General features: G+C 44.9%; 1 protein-coding gene across 3 annotated transcripts in view; it reads right to left on the minus strand.

Annotated features, from left to right (window-relative positions):
* The window catches only part of GRIA3 (glutamate ionotropic receptor AMPA type subunit 3), a 1,487,966-nt gene that overhangs the window by 378,523 nt on the left and 1,082,961 nt on the right, over positions 1–26,482 (minus strand). The gene's annotated exons all lie outside the window — the stretch shown is intronic.

The following is a 26,482-nucleotide window of genomic DNA, read 5'->3' on the forward strand; positions in this document are numbered from 1 at the left end:
TGGCACCTAGATCTGTGCCACTGTGCAGTGGAGGGTGGAGTGTGCATTGAAATGTGACCATTACACTGTGAATTCCTGAAGACCCATCTGTGAGCATCTTTTCATTTGACCAAGACAAATGGAGACACAAACAGCGAATTGGGCCGAAAGAGCGCCATGATAGGGGCGGGATTCACTGTACATGCCATCACATTATTAGACTTAGAATGACTGGCGGATTACATAAATATTATTGATCAGTGCAAAATATTTCACTTGTGCTCATTTGCCCCATACCTCTATGTGTGACTGCTCTTATTAAGATCTGGCTACATTTTACCCAGGTGTCCTTTCTAGGGCCTGTAGTTTCCAATTTCCAATTACAAACTTCCTAAAAAGAAAACCTTGCTAAACGTAGCGTGAACACCTAGCAGTAGGGTGCAAATTGCCGTCAGCCATACACTTGGAATTGGTGAAACATGTCTTTGTAATTCGGCCTGATGTTACACACAGCGCTAATGTGATTTGTTTAAGACGTGACATATATCTTCCTAAAGTCACCATAAAAAGTGCATTCTTGGAAAACAGCTTTCTATTTCTTGTTGCTAAGTTAGTTTTACAAAGGTAGCGGGCGCCCCTCTCTCGCAAGAACAGACATGATAACCTGTTCAGTGGTTATTAACCACTTGAGAGTTCGCAGCCACTGCTTTTACTCACTGTGCCTTTCACAGATGGGAAATATCCATTTGCATATCAGTCTTTGTCCTGCCCAGGGGCAGTCCAGCACCGAAATACAATGGCAATTCCAATCTGAACGAGAGTACCACCAGCAACCCCATACACGTGTTTCACCCTTGTTGGGGATCATCAGTGAGGTGAAGCTGATGCCTCTCTAAGCACAGTGAGAGGGAGACCACGTCTGGTTGCCCCCAGGAGACCTAGGGTTACCAATCCCAGGTTCCTTAAAAAATAGTTTTACAAAGGTAGCGGGCGCCCCTCTCTCGCAAGAACAGACATGATAAACTGTTCAGTGGTTATTAACCACTTGAGAGTTCGCAGCCACTGCTTTTACTCACTGTGCCTTTCACAGATGGGAAATATCCATTTGCATATCAGTCTTTGTCCTGCCCAGGGGCAGTCCAGCACCGAAATACAATGGCAATTCCAATCTGAACGAGAGTACCACCAGCAACCCCATACACGTGTTTCACCCTTGTTGGGGATCATCAGTGAGGTGAAGCTGATGCCTCTCTAAGCACAGTGAGAGGGAGACCACGTCTGGTTGCCCCCAGGAGACCTAGGGTTACCAATCCCAGGTTCCTTAAAAAATAGTTTTACAAAGGTAGCGGGCGCCCCTCTCTCGCAAGAACAGACATGATAACCTGTTCAGTGGTTATTAACCACTTGAGAGTTCGCAGCCACTGCTTTTACTCACTGTGCCTTTCACAGATGGGAAATATCCATTTGCATATCAGTCTTTGTCCTGCCCAGGGGCAGTCCAGCACCGAAATACAATGGCAATTCCAATCTGAACGAGAGTACCACCAGCAACCCCATACACGTGTTTCACCCTTGTTGGGGATCATCAGTGAGGTGAAGCTGATGCCTCTCTAAGCACAGTGAGAGGGAGACCACGTCTGGTTGCCCCCAGGAGACCTAGGGTTACCAATCCCAGGTTCCTTAAAAAATAGTTTTACAAAGGTAGCGGGCGTCCCTCTCTCGCAAGAACAGACATGATAACCTGTTCAGTGGTTATTAACCACTTGAGAGTTCGCAGCCACTGCTTTTACTCACTGTGCCTTTCACAGATGGGAAATATCCATTTGCATATCAGTCTTTGTCCTGCCCAGGGGCAGTCCAGCACCGAAATACAATGGCAATTCCAATCTGAACGAGAGTACCACCAGCAACCCCATACACGTGTTTCACCCTTGTTGGGGATCATCAGTGAGGTGTAGCTGATGCCTCTCTAAGCACAGTGAGAGGGAGACCACGTCTGGTTGCCCCCAGGAGACCTAGGGTTACCAATCCCAGGTTCCTTAAAAAATAGTTTTACAAAGGTAGCGGGCGCCCCTCTCTCGCAAGAACAGACATGATAACCTGTTCAGTGGTTATTAACCACTTGAGAGTTCGCAGCCACTGCTTTTACTCACTGTGCCTTTCACAGATGGGAAATATCCATTTGCATATCAGTCTTTGTCCTGCCCAGGGGCAGTCCAGCACCGAAATACAATGGCAATTCCAATCTGAACGAGAGTACCACCAGCAACCCCATACACGTGTTTCACCCTTGTTGGGGATCATCAGTGAGGTGAAGCTGATGCCTCTCTAAGCACAGTGAGATCAGATTGGAATTGCCATTGTATTTCGGTGCTGGACTGCCCCAGGGCAGGACAAAGACTGATATGCAAATGGATATTTCCCATCTGTGAAAGGCACAGTGAGTAAAAGCAGTGGCTGCGAACTCTCAAGTGGTTAATAACCACTGAACAGGTTATCATGTCTGTTCTTCCGAGAAAGGGGCGCCCGCTACCCTTGTAAAACTATTTTTTAAGGAACCTGGGATTGGTAACCCTAGGTCTCCTGGGGGCAACCAGACGTGGTCTCCCTCTCACTGTGCTTAGAGAGGCATCAGCTTCACCTCACTGATGATCCCCAACAAGGGTGAAACACGTGTATGGGGTTGCTGGTGGTACTCTCGTTCAGATTGGAATTGCCATTGTATTTCGGTGCTGGACTGCCCCATGGCAGGACAAAGACTGATATGCAAATGGATATTTCCCATCTGTGAAAGGCACAGTGAGTAAAAGCAGTGGCTGCGAACTCTCAAGTGGTTAATAACCACTGAACAGGTTATCATGTCTGTTCTTCCGAGAGAGGGGCGCCCGCTACCCTTGTAAAACTATTTTTTAAGGAACCTGGGATTGGTAACCCTAGGTCTCCTGGGGGCAACCAGACGTGGTCTCCCTCTCACTGTGCTTAGAGAGGCATCAGCTTCACCTCACTGATGATCCCCAACAAGGGTGAAACACGTGTATGGGGTTGCTGGTGGTACTCTCGTTCAGATTGGAATTGCCATTGTATTTCGGTGCTGGACTGCCCCAGGGCAGGACAAAGACTGATATGCAAATGGATATTTCCCATCTGTGAAAGGCACAGTGAGTAAAAGCAGTGGCTGCGAACTCTCAAGTGGTTAATAACCACTGAACAGGTTATCATGTCTGTTCTTCCGAGAAAGGGGCGCCCGCTACCCTTGTAAAACTATTGTTGCTAAGTTAGTTTGCAAATAATAAAATGCATGCACATTAATTGGTGACTGCTACGTGTGCTGGAGTGGGCGGAGTGTTAAAAGGAAGACTTTTCTCTGTTTGAATTGGATCTTCGAAAGTCAACGTTTATGACATTTATGAAACGTCATTCTTTCTTGTGTAGGTTCTGTCTTTTAATGAGCCTAATTGAACGGATTTAAGGTCAAGTCACAAATTCCACTTCCCCTCAATACATATCAGTGAATTTGGTCGTTTTTGCCTTGTCAAATGTAGACATTTGAAAGTAGAGTTGGCAAAGACCACAGCACATTCTACAGTCTTTGTCACAACTAGCCACTAGCAAATATTGTAGCCCAAACGGTCATGCTCCAGCATGCGCAGGCTGCGCTGAAAACTAGATGTTTTAATGTAAATGCATGTTAAAGTTTGTTTCAAGGTGACACACTGGTACATTTTGTAGAAAGCAGCTGTTTGTCCCATTAATGAGCAGGCGTAGGGACCCATAAAACAGCACATACCCTGTTGGAAATGGCACTGAACTGGGAAGAATTCCCATGCAGAATTCTCCCTATGGTCGGTTTCATCCATTGGGCGATCAAGTTGTTTATGCAAATGTGTCTGTGTAGCCGAATCGCGAATTTATGAATTGGATGTTTTCCTTTATAGAATATCAGGAACACTCAACAGATTGCGACGGCGATGCAATACCTCACATCCTTATTTATAGAACATCAGTAACACTCAACAGATCGCGACGGCGACGCAATACCTCACATCCTTATTTATAGAACATCAGTAACACTCAACAGATCGCGACGGCGACGCAATACCTCACATCCTTATTTATAGAACATCAGTAACACTCAACAGATCGCGACGGCGACGCAATACCTCACATCCTTATTTATAGAACATCAGTAACACTCAACAGATCACGACGGCGACACAATACCTCACATCCTTATTTATAGAACATCAGTAACACTCAATATATCGCAACGGCGACGCAATACCTCACATCCTTATTTATAGAACATCAGTAACACTCAATATATCGCGAAGGCGACGCAATATCTCACATCCTTATTTATAGAACACCAGTAACACTCAACAGATCGCGACGGGGAAGCAATGACTCACATCCTTACTTATCTAAGTGGACAAAGACACAATCAATCTCTTGGTATATTATTGGCAGATCTGTTGGAACAATGACCAATTTGTGCTGTGTCAACATCTAATAAGACAAAGACACTATGGGCCGATTCATGGAAAAGTGCACATTGATCCTGCAAAGTCCCCGTGCCGAGAACGACTTTGCGCGTACTGCTCGCAGATAATGTTGTGCGTGCTCTGCGTATTCATGGATTGAATCCCGCTAAGTAACCCTATGACCAAGTCGCGTCCGGAACACCACTGCAAAACCAGCCACATACAACTGCCTTAGCGATCTCCTCGGCTGCAAACTCATGCACCCTGGTAATACTGCGTTGGGTCTCCCGCAACCAAGCCCGCACCTCAGCGACACTGTGTGGAGTCCCCCATAACTGTAACTAGCACCCGACAACATGCATACCAATTTCTGTAACTCAGGTAAATATCTGCTCAATCTGCGTGCAAACCCCCGTAAACTATGGCTGCACCTCACTTCTCTGCCTATGCACACCCCTAACTGCAATCGGCTGTTCAAATGTGTGCATGCACCCCTAAATTCCTGATCAGGCCATACCTTTGTGCAGTGATTCCTATGTGCGTGGGGCTTTCCGCCTGCTTTCACATGGCGGTGTGCTCAGGAGCTTTTCATGCTGATTCCCCCGACTTGATGTTGCACGGTCAGTTCCATGAATACGCTTCATTTCTCATAGTGCTGGGCGTGTGATTTCCTTGTGCTGGTCGTTCCCTCGACACACTCACATTACGCCTTGTTCTTCTTCATTCTGCATGAATTCTGGGTATTTTGCATCTATTATGCATGCTGCGCCCCTATTTAATTCACTGTGCAGGCTGGTCCCACACTCTGCTTGGAGTCTGGTGCAAGGCCCTCGACTGCTCACAGAGGTGTGCTGGACCTGCGCAAAGACCCTGCAAGTTCCAGAAAAGTCCTGCAAAGTCGAGAGCGGAGATTACGACCAGCCTTGTAGAGTTGGATAGATGAGGATAGATAGGGTGGTGCATTTCCATGGATAGATTTGCAAACTAGGAGCAGAAATTTAAATTCAGACCTTTTTTGCATAGTCAGCCATCCAGCCTGGTATTTGTTGATGTTAAATATATTCCTATTTTCAGAAGACACCACATTTTCCACAACCAAAACACATGGGTAAGAGATCTCCGTTACGCCAACTTTAAGCAACTTTTGAGGTGACCTAAAGAAAGTTCTGCCCCATAAATCTGACTTTTGGATCACGACTAGTCAGGGTTCTGGTCTCTACTGCGCGGTTGAATTATATTCCCCCCTTCCCTCATTCTTTAGAGATTTTATAGGGGAATACAAATTACACATGCTGTTTTTAACCGAAGCATGTCTTATCGCAGCTTCGCCCTTTGTTTTGACGAAATTCCCCCAAGAGTTTATCACTTCCTCATGTAGGAACAAGGGGTGGTGAGGGGATAGGTGTTACGCTTAAAGATGCGCTTAAGGGTAAGGAAGTGCCTACTGATAGCATTTCATCCTTTGAAATCCTTTCCTTTGCATTTTTAATAACTTTTAAAAAAACTTGTGGGTTTTCGTTGACTATGTCACCCACATGGGTCTTGCAGCGTGGTGTGCTTTTAGCTGATGTTGTCAGGTGTTAGGCGGAAACCTGTGCAGTTCCCTCTGGGACCACTGCAAAAGATTTAGGACTACAGGTGTTTGGCGGTGAACCCACTTGGTAGCAGTCTGTACCACACAGATTCACTTGGTAGCTGTGGCTGAGCAGTCAGACTTCCCTCAAGAAGAGCTGAGCAGTATGTGGAGTATACAAAATAGGGCAATTCTTCACAGCAAGACAAGCAAACACGCAACGAGGCTTAGTGTAAAGATATTAAGGTATTTATTTATAACGAAACATCTGTGGAAAACACTATGCAAATTCACGGCAAACAAATCAAACACAATTACTCTACGAAGAAGAAACAATCAATCCCCCTAGTAATATTTCGTCTAGGTTCTACCGGTACCACTTATTTTCAGACAGAGGTGTATACCTCAACCTAGATGACACTCTAATATTAGTTAGGATGGGAGAGAAAAAGATAGGCAGGTTACGAAATCAACACAGTTCAATACTTCACGGGCAAAAATGCAAGGCAGGAAGGCAGGAATCACAATACCTGCCCATCCATTCCTGGGAGGTACTGGCCTATGAGCCCCATACTTCTAGCTGGATAGTAATCTGCCATCCCCGTGGCCCTGGGCTCATGTGCGCGAGGGGACATGGGGGTGGCAGAGTCCAGGGACTGGGAGAGATGAAGGCCTCTGGTACTAGGGCTCCTGAGGTTATGCTCAGGAGTTTCTCTTTCCCAGCGATCCTCATCTCTATCCGCCCCTGCTTCCTGTTCCAATGCAAGAGCCTGCGCTTTCAGTTCCTCAGTTAAGGCCTTACTAGACTCTATCAGTCTCTCCTGCATCGCTACCTGTCGCTGGAGCCTATCATTGTGCTGACAGAGAGCCTTATTTTCTCTCTGTGCCTCCTGATTGGTCCTGGAGTACTGGGCCAGTCTCTGCTGCAGGAGGGTTACCTCCTGAGCTGTGTCCCTATTGGCCTGCTCCTTTCTTGCCAGAGCATCCTCCACCTTCCTGGTGTGTTCTAACAAGTTCTGGTGTTCTTTTTGGAGGTCACCCAGTCCCTGGAGGGCCAAGTGTTTTTCTTCCATTTTCCTTTTTAAGTGGCAAACTTCCTGGCCTAAGGTATCCCTTTCCTGACTAAGAGCCTGCATCCGTGCTGCCAGGTCGTCCCTTTGCCTTTGGAAAACACCAGCTTTCTGGCGCTCCTGATCAAACTCTGCCTGGGTATCCAGGTCTTTCACAATCAATTTATTGCTTTCCTCTTTCTCTCTGTCTAATCAAATTTGCAGGGTGGCTACCTGCTCTGTGCATGCCCTGTTGAAGTCCAGTTGTTGCTCCAGCTTTTTCTGGCTCTGCAGAAGGGAGTCCAAACCTTCTTGGTACTCCTTCTGCAAGGCCAGACATTTGGTATCCTGGTCAGCCTTCTCCTGTTGCAGTCTATCCATGTCCTCTTTTATTTTAATGATATACTGCCTACTATCATTTTCTGACTCCTGGCTCCTCTGCAGCCTCTGCTCAGAAGAGACCAGGTCAGATTGGGCTTTTTCTAACGCCAGCTGTTGCCTACTTGCCAGATCTTGGCCTTCAGCACATTTGTCCTGCATGGCTCCCATATATAGATACAAATATGCCGCTATCCTAACCATCTTGTCGTGTTCATCTTTAACTTTAGGCGCCATGTATAATTCACTCAGGGCCACATGTAATGGACCCTGATCTCTCCATTTATCTGACCCTGTTTCCGTGACCTGTTGCGCGATTGCCTGCAGCCAGACCGTCTGGTCCTGATGAGTCCACTCACCTCTCACAAATAGCTTATGTAAGAAGTGCTCTCTGGCTATTTTCATATCTACCAAGGTCGTCATTCTGGAATTTGAGTTCCTTCCTGACTTACAGAAGTTTGTATTTTATTTTGCAAAACAGACCGTTTCCTTAGAGCGTTCCTTTGAGGGGTGCTTTCACAGTGTAAAACAGCGTGGTGATCTAACCGGATATGTGTATCTGGTCCGTTGGCACACTGTATTAATCTGCACAAATGGTAAATCTAACCCAGAATATCCCGGACGAGCCCCCACTTTTGTAAGCGATATTCAATCAACACTACAGCCAAGTCAATGCCTAGTCTGGGATGCTGAGGAAAACCCTTATTAATGTATTTTTATGTCTAGTTCAGTACTCTGGATGACCACCCTTGTATAACACCCCCCTCTTAGAATCCCCCTGACCCCACTGAGCCAAGAAGTAGGTTTGTTTTGCAAATTAAAAGGTTTATTTGAGAATTTAAACAATATATATATATCACACTTTATAATAAATTAATATCTGATAGTACACTTAGACATATGATGTTGATCAACAATGGGTAATCTGGCACTAGCACACTTCTTTACAATCAATGAGGTGTTAGTATAGGATGGATAAAGTAGCAAAAATACTTTTATGGTTTCAAATGGATGCAATGTTGAATGAAAATGCAGTACAGAAACTAACTGATATGGTTTCACAAGATATCATATGTTCACTTTTCCCCTGGTGGCAATTCACCCCACCCCCCTTATATGCAATGCAAGGAGATGGAAGTAACACACACAGTTCTCAGGAATGCAATCAAATACAATACGAGATTCAATTCCCACCCCAGCAAACTTAGAGAAAACAGGTATGAGTTTTAAAACACAGGCCCAAGTGCTTTGAATGTGGTGGCAGTGAAGTGAGAAATATGCTGAAAATGCTTTTAATTCCCTTTAGGAGGTTCAGGGTGAGTGAGAGATATTTGGGATGAGCTCAGGCTCACTCTAGCAATGATTCAGGGATGGTTATTAAGAGGCAAATGAATTTTAGCAAAGGAAAGCAAAAAGCTGCTATCTTTTTACAGGTAAAGAAATCAGGCCAAATCGCAAATCGTGGCAAAATTCGCGTTCCTAGCCCAAACGGTTCCAGAGATACGGACGATTAAATAAAGGTAGTTTTTCGGATTTAAAGTAAACTCAAAATGACAGGTGACAGCTTGCAGCTGCAGAATTGACAGGTGACAGTTGTGCAGCTTTAAAAATGACAGATGACACGATTTCTAGGAGGCAGTTCTACTTAGGTTAAAATAGTTTGGATTAGATTATTTTAACTAAGAGATTGGTTCTGCACAGTTCTGCTAGGTACTCACAATATAAATTTGAACTAGGCCTCGTCACGGATCTGGTCAACACGTCCGGCTGCGGTTCTGTCTGCTTGGCGGGTCAATCAGGCACCGGTTCTGCTCACAGCGATCTGGGTCAGCTCTGCTCTGCTGGTCTAGCCTCTCTGGATTCAGCGGCCTCTGGTTCTGGATACTGCTCTGCTTTCCAGTCCGGATCAAGTGGATTCTGGATGTAACACTGCTTTCTGGGTACTGGCAAGAGTTCTTGGCAAAAGAATTCAGACAGCTCGCCCGGCTGTGGAATAGTTTGCAAATGATTTTGAGGCCTGTTGACAAATACTTTTGCTTGCAGTGGGCCTTCTTGGTTCAAAGTTCTGTAGTCTCTGTTTAGCTTGGAAGTGTTGGATCTCTGGATGTGAAGTCGTCGGTCAGCATGCTCCGCAGCAAATGGAATTGAATGTCTCTACCTGTCCCAGCAGTCTCTTTTTATGTGTTTTGAAAATGGGTGTGTGCCTGGGCCTAGCTAAGCCTGCCCCTCTCTACTTGTCATTGGCCCAATTCTCCCCTCTCCCATGATTGGGGGAAGGAAATGGATTGTCATCATGATGAGGTCTGTTTATGGGTCAGAGGATCCTCCCCTGGTCAGTTTGCCCACAAATCTATATTTGATTCAAATACATCTTTCCCAGATATACAATTTGTTGAAATTACATGTGCACATTATATATTCCTTATGGTCCATGCTTGTCCGCCTCTGATCTTCCTGGGGGCTTGCATTCAAAAATGACAACATTTTGCGCTTTTTAACTGGTTTTGCAATATCGGACATTTACCCAAAATTACACACATGTGCGCAGGGAGTATTGACATTAATTGATGAAGTGTCAGATTTTTAACATGCAGACATTTGGAGTGAGACCCTATTTTCCGCTAGCAGCCCCCCAGAATACACCACAGGGTCCTAACACCAAAATGTTCACAGAAAAATCACAAAAATAATGATATTACTTATATAATTCTGACAAGTCCGCACTATGAGTTATCTATCTTTTTAAAATTATGCTCTGGTCAAAAAGGGGTGTGGCTTCCCACATCACATGGTGGAATAACTGGTTTATCCACTTCCCCCAAGCCAGCTTGTTCACAGAGGCACAGCTGACCCCCAGTTTCTCCCAAGAGGAAGCTATTTTATGACGCCCCCAATATAACATTTGCCTGAGTCCAGGACAGGCCTTTGTTCAACCCCCTGTAGTCCCCAGCTGCTCCACCCCTAATCTAATCAGAGAGGTGACAACTCCTTTTGGCCAGGGGCAGAGTAGCTGAGCATCCAGTTTCAACTCCTGTCGGGAGTAGTTGTCAGCCAGAATTCAGTTTCATTAAGCCAGGTTTCAGCTAAATGTCACTTTTTGTTCCCAGTTTTCTACATTCAAATCAAACTGACAATTTTTACCTGTACATTAAATAATTACTCCCTTCAAGTCATTTAAGAATATAGTTTTACATTGTATCCACCTCTTAGCAAGTCTTTCCTTGGTCTGGTTTTGTTTCATTTGTTCAGTTTTACACAAAAGTCTGGTGGTTTTAAAACGCCGGCTTTCTGATAGTGGTGAGTACTGGTAATGCAACCATTTTTGGGATTAAGAAAATGAATTCCCCACAGCTCTGGGTTGCTTTTGGCAATCAGCATTGCCATTCCCAATGGTTTCAGGCTACTGTGTGTGTAGCCAAATGGTGGTTTTAGGCAGTGCCCTCCTGTGCTCACAACATAGGCAAAAATGGGTGGCAGCCTATTCTTCATGTTTTCCCTGTGCACTCTCTGGGGAGTTCTGGCCATCATGATGTCTTCCATGCCAGTACTGCACAGTTTTATTGTAGGGCTTGGATGCATGGGTAAAAACATCCCACACCCTCTCTCACACAGGGAGACAAACTGAAACCAAAAAAGTGATGGGTGGACTGTTTTGAATAAATCTGAACCCCAGGCAATGCTCTGGTCAATCTTCCACACCACTGTTTTTTAACTCGTCTTCGCCATTGCAATGCCAGAGGTCAGGATTAATTCCAAATATTGCAGCCATCACCTCTATAAGTCACCTCGAGTTGGAAGGGTATGCCCAGACGTGGGTCCCGTGCCTGTTGGGGCGGGAGACCTAAGCTACTGCTCACTGCGGAGGCCCAAGAAGGACGAAACGTGTCTGGGGATGCTTGTGGTCTCGTGCAGAAGGTATGTGACCAAGCAGTTCAGGCTGGACTGCCCCTTTTGGGGTGATGGTCTGGATGGTTGTCCAGCGCAATGCTAGAGGTTAGGATTAATTCCAAACCTTTCAGCCATCACCTTTTTTGTTTTGCGCGGGGTCTAACATATCACATGTTGCAGAGGGAATCAGAACTGCATAGTGATCTGTGTCCATTAATGAGGCCAATCTGATGTCATTTAGTGAAGTCACTGTTCCACTACCAGTATGGGGGAGATCGACTACCAGGGGATACGTTGTAGTGTTCTGCATCCTCGTGAAGCTGCCCAGATAAGTCTGTTTCTCTGATTGCGCGTATGTATGCTAAAACAGAGATGGAGCCGTGGTTGGCTAGCACTTTTTGGTAGTCAGTGCAGTGCGTTCCTCATGAAGGAAGGCAATTGCTTGAGTCTAGGAAATGGATAAGTCAGACATTTTCAAATTCCTGGATGTATGACTCTGGGCAGGGATCTAGTGGTAGGTCGGATACTTTCATTTTCATTGATGAATTCATGACCACACCAACGTCCATATGTTTCGGGACAGATACAACCGATTGTTATTGTATCTGATATATGGGGTTTGAGAAGAGTTTGGGTTTGTTTATTAAATTCTTGGTCATGGATGATTGTTTTTTCCAATGTTTTTATGTGCCATGGGACCCCCAAATGTAACCATTTTCGCCCCAATTAATCGGTTGTTTCTTTCATCTCATTTAAGGAGTAAACCGTTTTGACCAACTCGAACCATTAGCACCATATTGTGCAACAGCTCTGTTTAAAGTAGGCCACCATTTTCTTAAAGTATAATCTCTAGAAAAGACTTCTTATTTCATAACTTTCTAAATCCCCCTCCTTAATATAATATCCCCCTTCTCTTCACCCTGACCCACACCTCACCCTCTTGCACTTCTTGTTTACTGCACTTGCACGATCAGAATGTCGCAAGGCCTAGTAGGAACGTTATTGTTCTTTTTCCGCCTCTGTTCCCTTCTACCCACTTGCCTTGTCGTGCCTGGTAACACTTTCTGCTGGCTTATAGTGATAGCATTGAATGCAAAAGCATCTAAAAAAATGCAACGAAAACATTCTTTTTTTCATTTTTTTTAATGGGGGGTCCCTCGAACCTCTGGTTGTTTACCCCTCAAAACCCATTATAATAATAATAAAACCTTTACCTTAAAAAAAATGCATTTTTTGATGCTTTTGCATTCGATGCTTTTGCATTCAATGCTTTGTATTCGATGGAATCACTGGATACCCTTTCTGCTGTATAGGCGCCATACAACTGCTTAATAAAAAATAAAAGAAATTACTAATTATAAGTAGTCCGCCTGTTTCTATCTGTTTACTACACTGGCGAGTGTTATGCCCTTGCGTAAGCTTTCTGCATTGTCCCACTATAATCAGTACGCCGCAGTGCACGAGAAAGTTCTAGAACCTAAGGGCACGAAGTACTTATTCAGATTATCAAACAATCTTCTCTGAAAATGTTGAACCTTTTGACATACAGTGCATGCTCCACAGATTCTTTCGCATGAAAAGCCGCTAATCCCTCCGGGCCGTAATAGACAGACGTTAAAGGTATGAAATTCTGCACAAAGTTGCCTGCTGCTAGGTCATCAAATATTCGCAGGCATGCCCCTGAAATGAATGTCTCCATGACAGCGCTTAGGAAGAAAGCTTTCACCGCATAGAGTCTCGCGCAGAAGTAGACCGGCAACTGCGCGATCACAGATGGCGAACAGCGACTGTATCACTAAAGCCCACCGCACACTGTCATCGTTTAACCATCCTGTTTCCTTAATTAGAATTTCTTCATAATTTATCCAACCTACTCCTTTTTTTTTTATCCTGAGAAAAGTATGTGTGAGGTAATGGAAAATGGCCATGACAGGCAGCAGGACGGAAACCTAAAACCCGTCGACTGCTATTGAAATCAAATTCAATCTTGCCTTAAACGAGAGATACTGTAGGCAGAAATTCAACATACCTAGTAAGTAGTCTGACGGATGAGAGATTCCCCCTGAGAGCCCCATTGATAACCCAAGCAAGAGAGGTTGTGCAGGCAGTGAAACTCAACCAATAATGCGAAGATCTCATAGGGCTCAGCGGCAGCTCCCGACAAGCACTTACTTGACACTGCCTGCTGCGCTAACCTGCCTTTTATCAATTTCAATCCGAGAGCGGAGAGGACGTCGACGCAGGGCAGGTTAGGACAGCAGCGGGGCATTGCGAATCTGCGCGCCCTGTGAAATCAGCAAGGCTGCTCAGCTTTGCTACACCAATGTAATCCTCTAGGTTATGAGATTAAAGTGCTTTAATGTATATAATTAACAGTATGGGGCAGCCATCCACCCGGAGTCAGTAATATGTCCCGTTTAGCCCAATCAAGAGTTAGACTCATGGTCAATGAATTAGCTTTGAGGAGCTTTCACCTTTTGGAATCAATGATACATTGGTGATATACATTGAATGCATTTTGATTTTCACAGCACATATCAACTTTATAGACATATCAGCCCAGTTAAGGAAATTGACAATATATTATCTGACCCCAGAGGTATTGAAGGCCTCCTTGGTCGCAAAGTGAAGTGTCTTATCTGTGTGGGCTTCATACAATGTTGTAAGGTCATTATTTTTGGGGATCTTCCTCGGACTAACACACTGTATTTCTCCTCATGCAACAAGCAACCGGTTTCTGAATTAGTGGCGATTTTGAGTGATTGTTTTCATTGGTGCTCCAACGTTCTGATGTCGGCAACAGCACTCACACAAAATAATAAGGTGGATGGTATAGGAACTCTAATGAACACAAGAGCAGGTTGGAAATATGGACACACTTGAACCGTGATTATTAGGGTATACCACGTGTGTCTTTTCTCTTTATTTCATGAACAATATATTTTCAGCACAGGAGCAAAAGAGACACGATTCACCCTATTAGGAATTTGAAAAAATGTGAATTTGTGAAATGTATTTATCATGCGCATATTCTCTGCACATATAGCGGGGGGGGGGGACTGGGCAGACTAAACTGTATCGGGGAGCGGACCTTGACAGGAAGGCATGATTATGTGGGCAAAAGCAGTGCGAAAAGTTATTGGACGAGAGAAGCTTTGAAGTATTTCCGAAATGATGAGTACGAATCCTTTGTCCGGAGAACAATGGGGAGTGGATTCCATAAGCGAGGGCCCATGATCGAGAAGCGCCTGTCACCTCTGTGCGCAAAGTGCCAGACCATCCACTACTTCAAGGCGTTTATCAGTAGATCCTAATGATCGTGCTGGGCAATAGGATACAAGTGTGGCCGTGAGGAAAGTTGGAGCAAGACCGTGAGGACACTTAAAAAGAAGACAGAGGGCCTCATTACGACCCTGGCGGTAGCTGTGTGGGTAGAAATGGCACGTTTTTTTCCGGCACCTGCCAATGGTGAATTACCAGGGCATTGCAGCCCTGTCGGTCCCGGTAATTCCCCATAGCCAGGCACCGGAAAAAAATGACTCCCCATTTCCATTCGAGTCCATTAGGACTCAATGGGAATGGGGAGGACGGACGCACCGGCACTGTGTGCAACAGTGCCGCTACATCCGTCAAGGTCTCCGAGCGGATGCCTTACCGCCCGCCATCGTCAGACCTGGCGGGCAGAAAGGCACCCGCATGTAGAACTGCCAGTAAGCTACTGGCACTTTGCTACCGGGCCGGCATAGTCATAATGAGGCCCAGAGAATTTTAAAAATGATTCTCTGTTGTACATGCAGCCAATGCAGCGCCTTCTGATGATGTGAGATAGGTGAACAATTAGGGATATGGAACAAAGTTCTCACAGCTGCATTTTGTGCCTTTTGTAACCAGGCACGTTGCCTTCCCGTTATCCATGCAAGGATCGCATTGCAACAGTATAATTTGGAATTCATCAATAGGCCAGCAACTACTGGTGGGTCTCTTTCCAGAATGAAAGAAAGTATCGGTCACAGAGGTCGAAGGCGGAGTAGATAGACTTCACTATTTCCCTGACCTGATAATCACAATCCAGGGCGGATTGGCAGATGCAACCCAGATTTTTAACCCCGGTGTACAAAAGATTGGGAAGGCCATACAGAATTGGACAAAGGGCCATTTTGATAGTTTACACAGACTAGTTTTGGGGCCAAAAAGGATGACCTCTGTTTTTGAGGGATTTTTTGGAGCTTGTTAGAGACTATGCCTATGGTTAGTCTTCCAGAGGAGTAGTGTGCATCAAGAAACAATACAGCATCATCAGTCTAGCCTTCTGCAAGCATGATGGAGGAAGATAGCTAGGGCTTCAACTGAACTCTTGGCACTGAAGCAACCTTGTCCGCCCGTTGCTAAAAAGTCTCTCTTTAGGTAGGGGGCCAATGAAGTTGGGAGAGACCTGAGAATAAACGGATCTCGCCCAAATGTTTGCATTACACCGACAAGGGGGAATTTGATCAGGCGATTTGGGATCAAAGGTTAAGCAGCATAGTCCACAGAAAGACTGTGTACAGCGTTGGCAAAGAAACTATATCAGAACAACCGATCATTATGAAAATTATGAATAGTGTGAACAGAGCAGAGCCGTTTCAGATCACCTCCCGGTTTCCCCGGCAACCAGTGAAGCAACATCAGTGCAGGGAGATGTGGCGCGACCAGCTTCTATCTCACCCCACAAGGGGGGGGGCATGCACGTTCTCATAAGTGTGTGAAACACATCAATGGTAAAATATCGGCCCTAAATCCATAAAACAGTGAAAACAGATCAAATAAATGCTACTCAAAAGTTGATGGCAGACTTATTAGGAATATGAAAACATCCTCGGGGGGCAGCTGTGTCTGAACAACTGGGGTGCCGCGCATTTTCAGGACGGTGGGAGCAGTTTGCCCAAAGCTTGATAAGTGCAATGCTTGCAGCATTAGTATTCGGTTGTGCCGGGTCTCTGTTCTGTGGAGTGCAGCCTGCGGAACATTGGGATTCAGCTCCAGCGCGTGCACAGTTCGCTGCGGGGGATGTTCACAGGCCGGAAAAAGACTCCTACTGCAATAACCATGGCAACTCACTCGCACTGTGTTGTTTAAAGTCAAACTCATCCCACACAAAACCCTGCAAACCTTTCAAAAGAAGATTTTGAAAAAATGTTCATCTGTTTCCTTTGAATCAAAACTGTTCCCTGAAGCATTGTGGTCCTCTGAAAAGGTTGTTCTAGTGCTGATCCATAAAAGCACTGGGGATGCTTAGGTCACAGGGAGGGGTTTTCAATGCCCACCATACAATGGCATTTCGAAAACATTTACTTTTCAACTGTGTGTGTTTTTCCAGTGACAACCTCACATTCAAATATTTTTGTAGTGTTTACAGCGTATTTAAATTTTGATTTTTACATGGTGTTTGCTGCCACTGCTCTGCAGTTGTGTGGCTTTGCAAAGTAAAGGTTCAACTATTCCAATTCCATAACTACATGGTGCTCATTGTAGCATTCTCTCAAAGAGAACGGGATGCGCCCACTGAACTGTGTTACCCCATTAGTGGGGCTACATGAATAATTACTATGCTACTCCCTGCTATCGCCACAGGCTAATAGACAATTTGAAAGGTCTGAGCTCTGCCGTCACAAGCCGACCTAAATGTTGGGCGTCTTTGGAGATCAAACAGGAAAGCACCATGAGGTCAATGTTAGCTAGGGAAAGTGTGCTCTGACGCAGCTTGTATGACATAGGTGCTTTGAATATATGCTGGATATTGTTGGGAACACGTGCACAGAGGGGTCACGTGTAGAGGAGTTGAAGGATAGCACTGTGACAGTATCGTCAATAGTGGAGGTGAAAGAGAACAGGCAGATGCGTGGAGCGAAGGAAGAGAGTGATGAGTAAGAGGAACAGAAAGGGCGTGATCTCGGGATACCACAAGGACACCAAAATAACACACAGTAGGCAACTTGACCACGTCCCCATACAAATCCCAGCCATTGATGAGTCTCAACCTTCACCCACCAACTCAAACATCTCACAGGTCTGAAGAACACGCTGATGCCACCGAACAGCAAGCATACCTCTCCAGTGGGCGGCAACTTGGGGTCACAAAAGGACTCCTACAGCTTCCAATCAGCAAATAAATAACACGCTTGCCCTCCTCACGGCAAAAAGAAAATAGCACTGAGGCTTGGGGAGCTTCCCCAATGAAACACGTCAAAAAGCAAGCAATACTGCATCTTCTGACAAAAAGCAAGCAATACTGCATCTGCTGACAAAAAGCAAGCAATACTGCATCTTCTGGCAAAAAGCAAGCAACACTGTATCTTCTGGTAAAAAGCAAGCAATACTGTATCTTCTGACAAAAAGCAAGCAATACTGTATCTTCTGGCAAAAAGCACCGGATCATGGAAATTCTTTCCACAACTAACCAGAAAATAACATGGGCATTTACTATTCCAGATCCACAAGACTCTGCCAAGTGACCAAACAACAACACTCAACAAAATGCATGTGTTCCCACCAAGGTGATTGGTTCACTTGGAGCGCCTCTGTATTTTTTTTAAGTTGGGGCCTTTTAGCTAATTTCTATTTGTCTGCCTCTGAAACTTCTCCATTTAAGCGGGTCAAGCTTTCTTCCAACATCACTGAGAAGTCTGCAGGATAATGCAGCTAACACGCACGGATTCGCCAAGTTTATGACACAGACTTCCAGAAGCTATGACAGTCCCATGATTCCGTTAATTTACACCTGGTTCCGGAAATCAGTCACTCTTGAAGTTCCTCCTCAGTTCAAGGGTAAGCTCTCGTCAGTTAGGAATGGCCCTCAAATACTGAGGAGGCTTATCTCACAAGAAACATTCAAAGAAGCAACCGGCTACTTGGGATTATTGAAGAACATCCCTGCTAGGTCAGAGTTCCAGGACCAGCACATACATGATCTGACGTTAAACTCCCAGAACTGAACAACGCTCCTATCTGCATACCAGAGGGGATGCGGTGGATCCCACAAAGGTGACCTCCCCCTTCCTGTTCTTGAGAACATAGGCTTGTTCACACTGGTGTGCTAAGGTATAAGTCGGGGAACCTGACTAGGAGATTGCCCCAAGAATTAAGTAGCCTGATGGTAATGCCTTCCAACTAAAAGGCCCTTCACTCCTTCCCAGTGGGCGCTAACTTGGCGGTGCTCTGAGAGTAGAAAGGGGACTTGCCCTGGATAGGAAGAAGGTGTGAGCCAAGCTTACACTAAAGGATTACCAGACATGTGAATTAAACATCCATAGCTTGATTTGTAAATATGTTGCACAAAAATGATATTGTGCATTAAATTATCATTTTTAACTGTGCTGTAATTTTGCACATTGCACATTTCCCTCGCGGCTCCTTTACTTCAGTAAAACAGTATTATTGGCAGTGAATGACTGTTTAACCAAGGTGTGCAGGCCTGGTTGTTCTTTCTATAATGATTTTATCAGCACAGAGGCACTTTCATGCTCTCGGATAAACTAATGTTATATCTAGCATTAAAAGGCCCTTCACCTTTGATTAAAGGTGTTGAATTAAAGGGCAATTGTGGCAAGGGCATCCAATAATTAAAACAAAGACTCTCCCTGATCAAGGGCTACATGGCATCTGCGTACCTGAATTTGACACCACGAAGACCACATTCATCCTCTTCACGGGGTCCACCAAGTGCACTAAAGCCTGACAGAAATTAAACTGATGGATTCACTTCACCGTAGAATCAAGCCCTTCATCTCCACCACAGACTTTATAGGTAGCACCCAAAGCTTTGTTCCTTTCGCACCAGAAGGGCTGTAATGCCACACTCGCAGGTGTCCTGATCTCCGCGCGGGTCCCTCTGAGAGCCGCACAGCATGCCTCACTCTACCACTTTACAGTTCTGAAGGAATCCAACCAGATAATATCCACCCGAATCAGGAATTGCACTAGCTGCCCCTCAAAGGTCCCCACCAGCTTCAAGACAGCCTTTGCCACGTACAACGCAACAGCGAGGACGGCACACTCTCACCCACACTCGAAGGAAACTCACCATGTCCTGTGTCCAATGCAGAAGTCCAAGAAGAGAAATTGCCAAGCTGGAATCCAAGAATTGCAAGAAAGAGAAAAGTCCTGTCATGCGCAGAGTTCCCATCTCGTCCCATCTCGTCCTGCCTTCAGGAAGGACCGGAAACATTTACTCCTCAAAGGACACCACGTCGGATTAAAAAGATCGACGGCGTGTCTAAAACGCCGCTTCTTCCCAATATGCCTGCCATCTCCATCAACTATCCCCACTTATTACCACCCGCCTATTCATTGCCCCTTTCGTTGCTGTACAGCACTGCATTCTTGCCAGATAGGTTTACACTATAGAAATCACATACATACATATGTATATACGTACATACATATATATTTTATTTATTTATATTATTGTTCATTTATAATACTGGTTTCCAAGCGCAGGATCAGGATTCAAACCTATGTTGTGCTGCGTTGTCTTTCTTATGATACAAATACAAATGCATTGTACCTGGGCTATCCTATCCTTCCTATCCTATCCCACCTTTACATACATAGATTAATTGCAGAACTATATCGGCGTGGGCAGAGTTCCACGTGGCTTAAGGATCCTTATCGCTCCCTCCTTCAACGAACAAGACCTATATATGTTATGAGAACGGGCTGATTCCAGCAACACATGGAGCCTCATTACGACTCGGGCAGTAAGGGATTACCTGTACCGGTAAGGGCACCGGTACCGGTAATCCCTTACCGGTCTATTACGACTTCCCTTTGAGGGTCCTCCCTTAACGCCTGGTTTTACCAGGTGTTAGGACGGGACCCACAAAGGGACTTTAGTGCTAATAACTATACCGCAATTTGCGGTACCGTTATTACCACCTTCCCCCTTCCCATTGAGACCTATTGGGGCTCAAATGGGAATGGGGAAGGGCCCTAGTGAATGGAGAATTACCGCCCCCGCCAACCTTGGAATGGGGCGGTAATAGCTCCATTCACCAGGGCGGTGTCGGTGAGGTTTTGGAGGTAGCCATGACGCTAATAGCACCATGGTTACCTCCAACCTCGTAATGACCCCCATGCTCAGTGAATTTCTTAAATATTCTTATTAAGTATGCACATTTAGATGGACAAAAAACCCTGAAAACAATTGAAGAGGTAACTGAATTGCTGTCACACATCACCCACAGTGAAGAAGGGAAAAAACTAAAACGAAACATAGAAGAAAGTCTAAAAAGGTTTCAAGATGACATGAAACTCAGAAAAAAGAGAAAGTTTCTTAGAGATAAGGAAGACTACGAAAGAGGCTGAGGGTATACATTTACTTGCCATTTTGACTCATTAAGAGACACAACAATGTCTGAAAATTTTAATGAGGACAGTACAGCAGCAAGTTCCAGTGAAATCGTAACAACCTCAGATTCAGATGCCACAAACAGTGAAAGTGAACCCTTACCCAGATGGATGAATTGTTTAGAAGAAATGAGGCTATTAGGGCTGGATGGCAGAAACAGCATCAAAATTAATTGAGGAAGAGGGAGAGGCTGAGGCAGACCAGCAGGAAAACGAAAACAAGGCAGGGACAAAGGCATTAGCACGCACGATCTGGACAACAGCCAGGCAGACTCGCTCTGGAAAAAAGACAGCGAATTAAGTATGGATGGTGAAAACAAATGTATCGTTAATCTTTCCAACTACATACACACAGAAGACCAAAAGAAAATTCTTGAATATGGCTTCAGTTTTAGCCCTACAGCTTACTTCAACTATTCAGAAACGAGAATTGACTTTGATCAATCAATGCGCAAGATCAGGCTCAAGAAGTTCTTCAGCATAAATCCTCCAAAACACAAAATTTAAAACCGTTTGGAAGGTAAGACAGATGTAGCTATAAAAGATCAACACTTTGATGAACTTGGCCCATCTGGAATCTCAACTTTCCATCGACGATACAGCTACATTCAATGATTTTGACTTATTGGGGAAAAAGCACCAACTGGGCCACCAAAAGCAAATTAAAAACCAAATCTAAATGTAACCCTGTTTTCCAACTGGGAGGACACATAGAAGCATTCCAAGATCTAGTCATACATGATATGATGTTTGAATATATGCATTGCCACGTGCTGTGTGCGACCTTTTCTATCTACATATTTGGCCTGATAAATGCAATATATTCTTAACAAGGAGAGAGCCTCTCCAAAATGGGCGCCATGCCTACCAGCACCGGAGTGCTTTCAAAATACAGCATTATGCTGTTTTGATTGCTGCCTGGCCTTTTACGCCGGCCAATCAGGGAGTTGGCAGGCGAACTCTGGCCCCCTCCAAAGGCCCATGCTCAAGGCCCCTGTCTGAGCCTATCAGAGCATGGAGGTGTGCCTCCTCCACGCCGCTGTATGCCTGAACTGCAACCTTGGAACACTCGGTTAAGTAACTGGTTAATCTAGTACGTAGCTGTATTGCCGTACCTAACCACTGTAATCCCCTGGTACATGACCAGCTAGACTGTGCATTCACGTCAAACTCTCATTACTGAGACCTACCCTATCGAACGCTGCTCCTCTCTGAGCCAAACGCCTATGTCGTGCGGCCTCCAGCTTTCGCCACGCATCAGACTGCAACCCTTCCAATCTGTAAATGCCGGCACGCCACATCACACCACTGTCTATGTGAAGGCAAACTGTAACTAAAATGCGATTTTCCTATTCATAATCTATCCAGATCCAGTAGACTACATATGTTCTCCACCTCTCTGCATCTCTCTGTATAACAGTACAAACATTCTCAATCACGGAGCCAGCAGGCGAACGCTGGCCCCCACCAAAGGCCCATGCTCAAGGCACCTGTCTGAGCCTGTCAGAGCATGGAGGTGCGCCTCCTCCACGCCGCTGTATGCCTGAACTGCAACCTTGGAACACTCGGGTAAGTAACCAGTTAATCTAGTATGTGACTGTATTGCCGTACCTAACCACTGTAATCCCCTGGTACATGACCAGCTAGACTGTGCCTTCACGTCACACTCTCATTACTGAGACCTACCCTATCGAACGCTGCTCCTCTCTGAGCCAAACGCCGATGTCGTGCGGCCTCCAGCTTTTGCCACGCATCAGACTGCAACCCTTCCAATCTGTAAATGCCGGCACGCCACCCCACACCACTGTCTATGTGAAGGCAAACTGTAACTGAAATGTGATTTTCCTCTTCATAATCTACCCAGATCCAGTAGACAACATATGTTATCCACCTCTCTGCGTCTCTCTGTATAACAGCACAAACATTGTAGTGCATTCGTATTAAACTGCCTCATAGTGCCCGCATATTGTATTTGCATCTAGCTGCTTCATTGCTCGTGCTGCACTGCTTTTGTATTTAACTGCATCTTTGCTTGCACCATAGTGCCTGCATATTGTATTTGTATTTAACTGGTTCATGGCTCGCACTGTACTGCATTTGTACTTAACTGCCTCTTTGTTCGCACCATAGTGCCCGCATATTTAACTTTTTAATTGCCTGTATAAGAATATAATCACAGCTGATTTCAGACCTATGGTCTGCCTCTAAACCTAGCTACACCGACGCACTGCTTGTGTGCTCCTCTGTGAGCCTCTGAAATAAGCCCAACTCAGCCTACCTGCCTTAGGCCTACATTTCCAGACGTGCCGCCCTTCAGACGTACCTGAGCGAAGACTCACACTCTAATCCAGAAGAAACCAGGTGTATGTGACCAACCCATCCACCTTCTACAGTATGAAACTTCCCATAACCCTAACCTGGCATCCTGCTGCAATTAGCGATTCACAATTAACTTTAAGGAGAAGTACTATTCCCCCGCAGCCCAAGGAGACTACAAATGGCACCCGCGCACCCAAACTCACACTCTATTCCACCAACGTACCTCTTACCGAAGTTACACTCCTTCACTCAACTGCAAACCTCTGATGAGAATACCCCAGACCACCTTGAGCTGCGGTACAAACTGCACACTCCTCCTCACTCAATTCCATGCTCTACCATCCTGAGAAATATATGCTTAGCCTCCCGCACTCACTCCTCTACCAAAAACGTCACTCTCCTCCTATGAGCGTACACAACACATACCCAATCCTCTTGGACCAACCCCTGCACCACAAAAAGTTAAATAAACTAAATTCTCGAAAACTAACACTAAGGACATTGACCATATGTACACTACAACACACTTGAAAGGAGCACTCATCAATGCTAGATCCCTCCCTGCCCAATCTCTAGATATTGCAGACCCGGAAAGCAAAACCTATAGCTCACGCTAACCCTTGGTTCTTTGCGAACCTCAAAATCTTGTGCTCAGAAAAAAGGTCAGCCGAGTGCAATTGGAAAAAAAAACACCCTCAAGCGCAAATAAGGCACACTTCTACACCTTATTTACTGAATACAAGGAAGCAACCATCAAAGCCAAAGGGAACTCTTAGAGTCAAAGAATTAAGAGTGCTCATTCCAGCTCTAGGGAACTCTTCGCTATACTTTGGGAGCTGGAATCGCCTGCCCCAACCCCTAATCACTGTATCAATGATCAGCTGTGGTGCTCAAAAGTCCAAAATGCCCTTGCAGATAAAATAACCCTTCTCCAAAACACAATAGAAGCTAAGAAGACCAAACTCACCTATGACACCTCTCCAGTAAGCTCAGTCACAGGCTCTCAGCATCTTGCACACAAATTCGATTTCACACGTGTCCACTACAGATACCATCATAATTATTGAAGGATTGAAGCCCACAAGATGTCAGGGTGACATCTGTCCAGCCACCCTGATTAAGGACTGCGTTAACGAGCTAGCACCCTTCATTACCACCCTAATCAATAACTCCTTTGCCACCAGCAAAGTGCCTAACTATCTAAAAGAAGCTTGAGTACTCCCACTGCTTAAACATCTGACCCTGGACCCGAACATCCCCACTAATTGTCAACCCATCACCTGGGTTACATTTCTCCTGAAAATATTATACAGAGTAGCCTACTTACAAATACAAACATTCTTGGAATCTAATAACCTCTTTTAGGTGTCAGACAGTCAGGCTTCTGCACGGGCCAACAGCACTCTTGGATCTCAAAATCCAAATGGACCAAATCATTGACAAAGGGGACCTAGCGATTCTCCTCCTACTTGACCTATCTGCAGTATTCGACCTGGTTAACCACAAAATCCTTGTCCAACACCTGGCACTAGCTGCTCAATTCTCACCTAAAGCCATAGAGTGGAACACATCTATCCTCTCTAACCGCACAATGAGAGTCTTCTCTCCCTCCTCAGCAGCCGACCCAGCCCTAGTTTCCTGCGCAGTGAGTGTGTTTTGCCTACATTATACAATGTGTTCACTAAGCCTCTTTTTGATCGCTTAGACAAAATGGGTGTCACGTCTGCAAACTACGCGGACAACACCCAAATACTTTTACCTATCATTGGCCCATATGAATCTGACTCTAATACACTAAACAAAATGTACCTCACCATCCCAGCAAAATGAGTTATGTCTCAATGATGAGAACACTGAATTACTCATCATTGGTAGCCAATCCAAACTGAGCAACCTACCCCAACTTTACAAATCCTTCAACATTGACGGCAACATCATAAATGTAGTGAAAGACATACCAACTTTAGGTGTCTACATTGAGTCTGCACTTATCCTAACAGGGCAAGTTAATGCCATAGTCTCCTCAGCAGCCTACACTTCCAAACTAATCACAGCCAGTAGACTCTTGCTATCCTCTGACAAATGCATCATGCTGGAAAAAGCACTTATCCTATCCAGGATTGATTACTGCAACTTTTTGCAGGCTCCAATCGCTGCAACATCAGTAAATTACAAGTTGTGCAAAACAATGATATGAGAGCAGCACTCAACATACCCAAAAATGAACGTATCTCGTCAACTAGACGTAGCATGCACTGGCTACCGGTACGAGATCGGATTAAATTCAAAACCCTCTCACTGACACACAAATGCCTTTCCAACTGTGCCCCAGCATACCTAATCAATCAAATATCAAAAACCCAATCCAATAGACATACACGATCGACCTATGCCAGCCTAGTTTCTATACCCATATTCAGACAAAAAGCGGGAGGCTCTAGCTTCCCAGTGATTGCTGCCAAATCTTGGAACTCCATGTCCCTAGCCTTGAGGACAGACCCATTCTTATGGTATTTCTGCAAAAGCCTTAAAACCTGGCTTTTCACCCAATATCACAACTAATTTAAGCTTAGGGTTCTCACAGGCGGCTAACAAGGACACCTCTGTATTATTGTCTGTATACCTTGTATGTTGTAATTTATTCACCGGCTGCACTATGCTACTAGTAACTCTCATAATATGTGCAACTACCTACTGCTTCAGTTGATATGTAAACAATGTAAAATAATGCTCTAACCTGTCATCTACTACCATTGTGTTGTATGTGCCTATGACTGACTGTAACTTCCTGCTACAAGTTTACATTGTAACCAATCTCTTAAGCAAAAAGCGCCTGGATGCCTCTAGGCTTTGTATGCTATATAAATGCCAAATAAATAAATAAAATAAAATATGAAGAAGGCCAGACAACAGCCAGCCCGATTCAAGAATAACTTTACCAAAAAAGAAACAGACACACTCAAAGAACTTGCCGATCTACCGAACTGCATCATCAAAGCTTCTGATATAGGTACCAACATAGTCCTCCGAAACAAAGCAGATTATATACAAGAAGCTAATAGACAACTGTCTGACACCAGCTGCTATGAAAAACTAGACCATGACCCTTCATCAGAGATTGATCAGAAACTCATGATTCTTTTACAAAACTGGATAGAGAAAGGGATTCTTGATCATGATGATTATAATTATCTATTCGTCAAATTTCCAAAAATGCCAACCATCTATTTCTTGCCCAAATTACAAGAAAATGCCAAAAGACCACATGGAAGACCTATAGTGACACTCAATGGAACACCACTAGAAAATGTTTCAAAATATATTGATGAAGCATTGTTTCCCTTGGTATTCACACTTCCATCGTACCTCCATGACACTAAAGACTTCATTAGCAAAATCTATGGTGTGGTATGGGAACCAGACTTTCTGCT

Source organism: Ambystoma mexicanum, chromosome 5p (genome assembly GCF_040938575.1).
Source record: "Ambystoma mexicanum isolate Mex_15411 chromosome 5p, UKY_AmexF1_1, whole genome shotgun sequence".
NCBI classification, from domain to species: Eukaryota; Metazoa; Chordata; class Amphibia; order Caudata; family Ambystomatidae; genus Ambystoma; species Ambystoma mexicanum.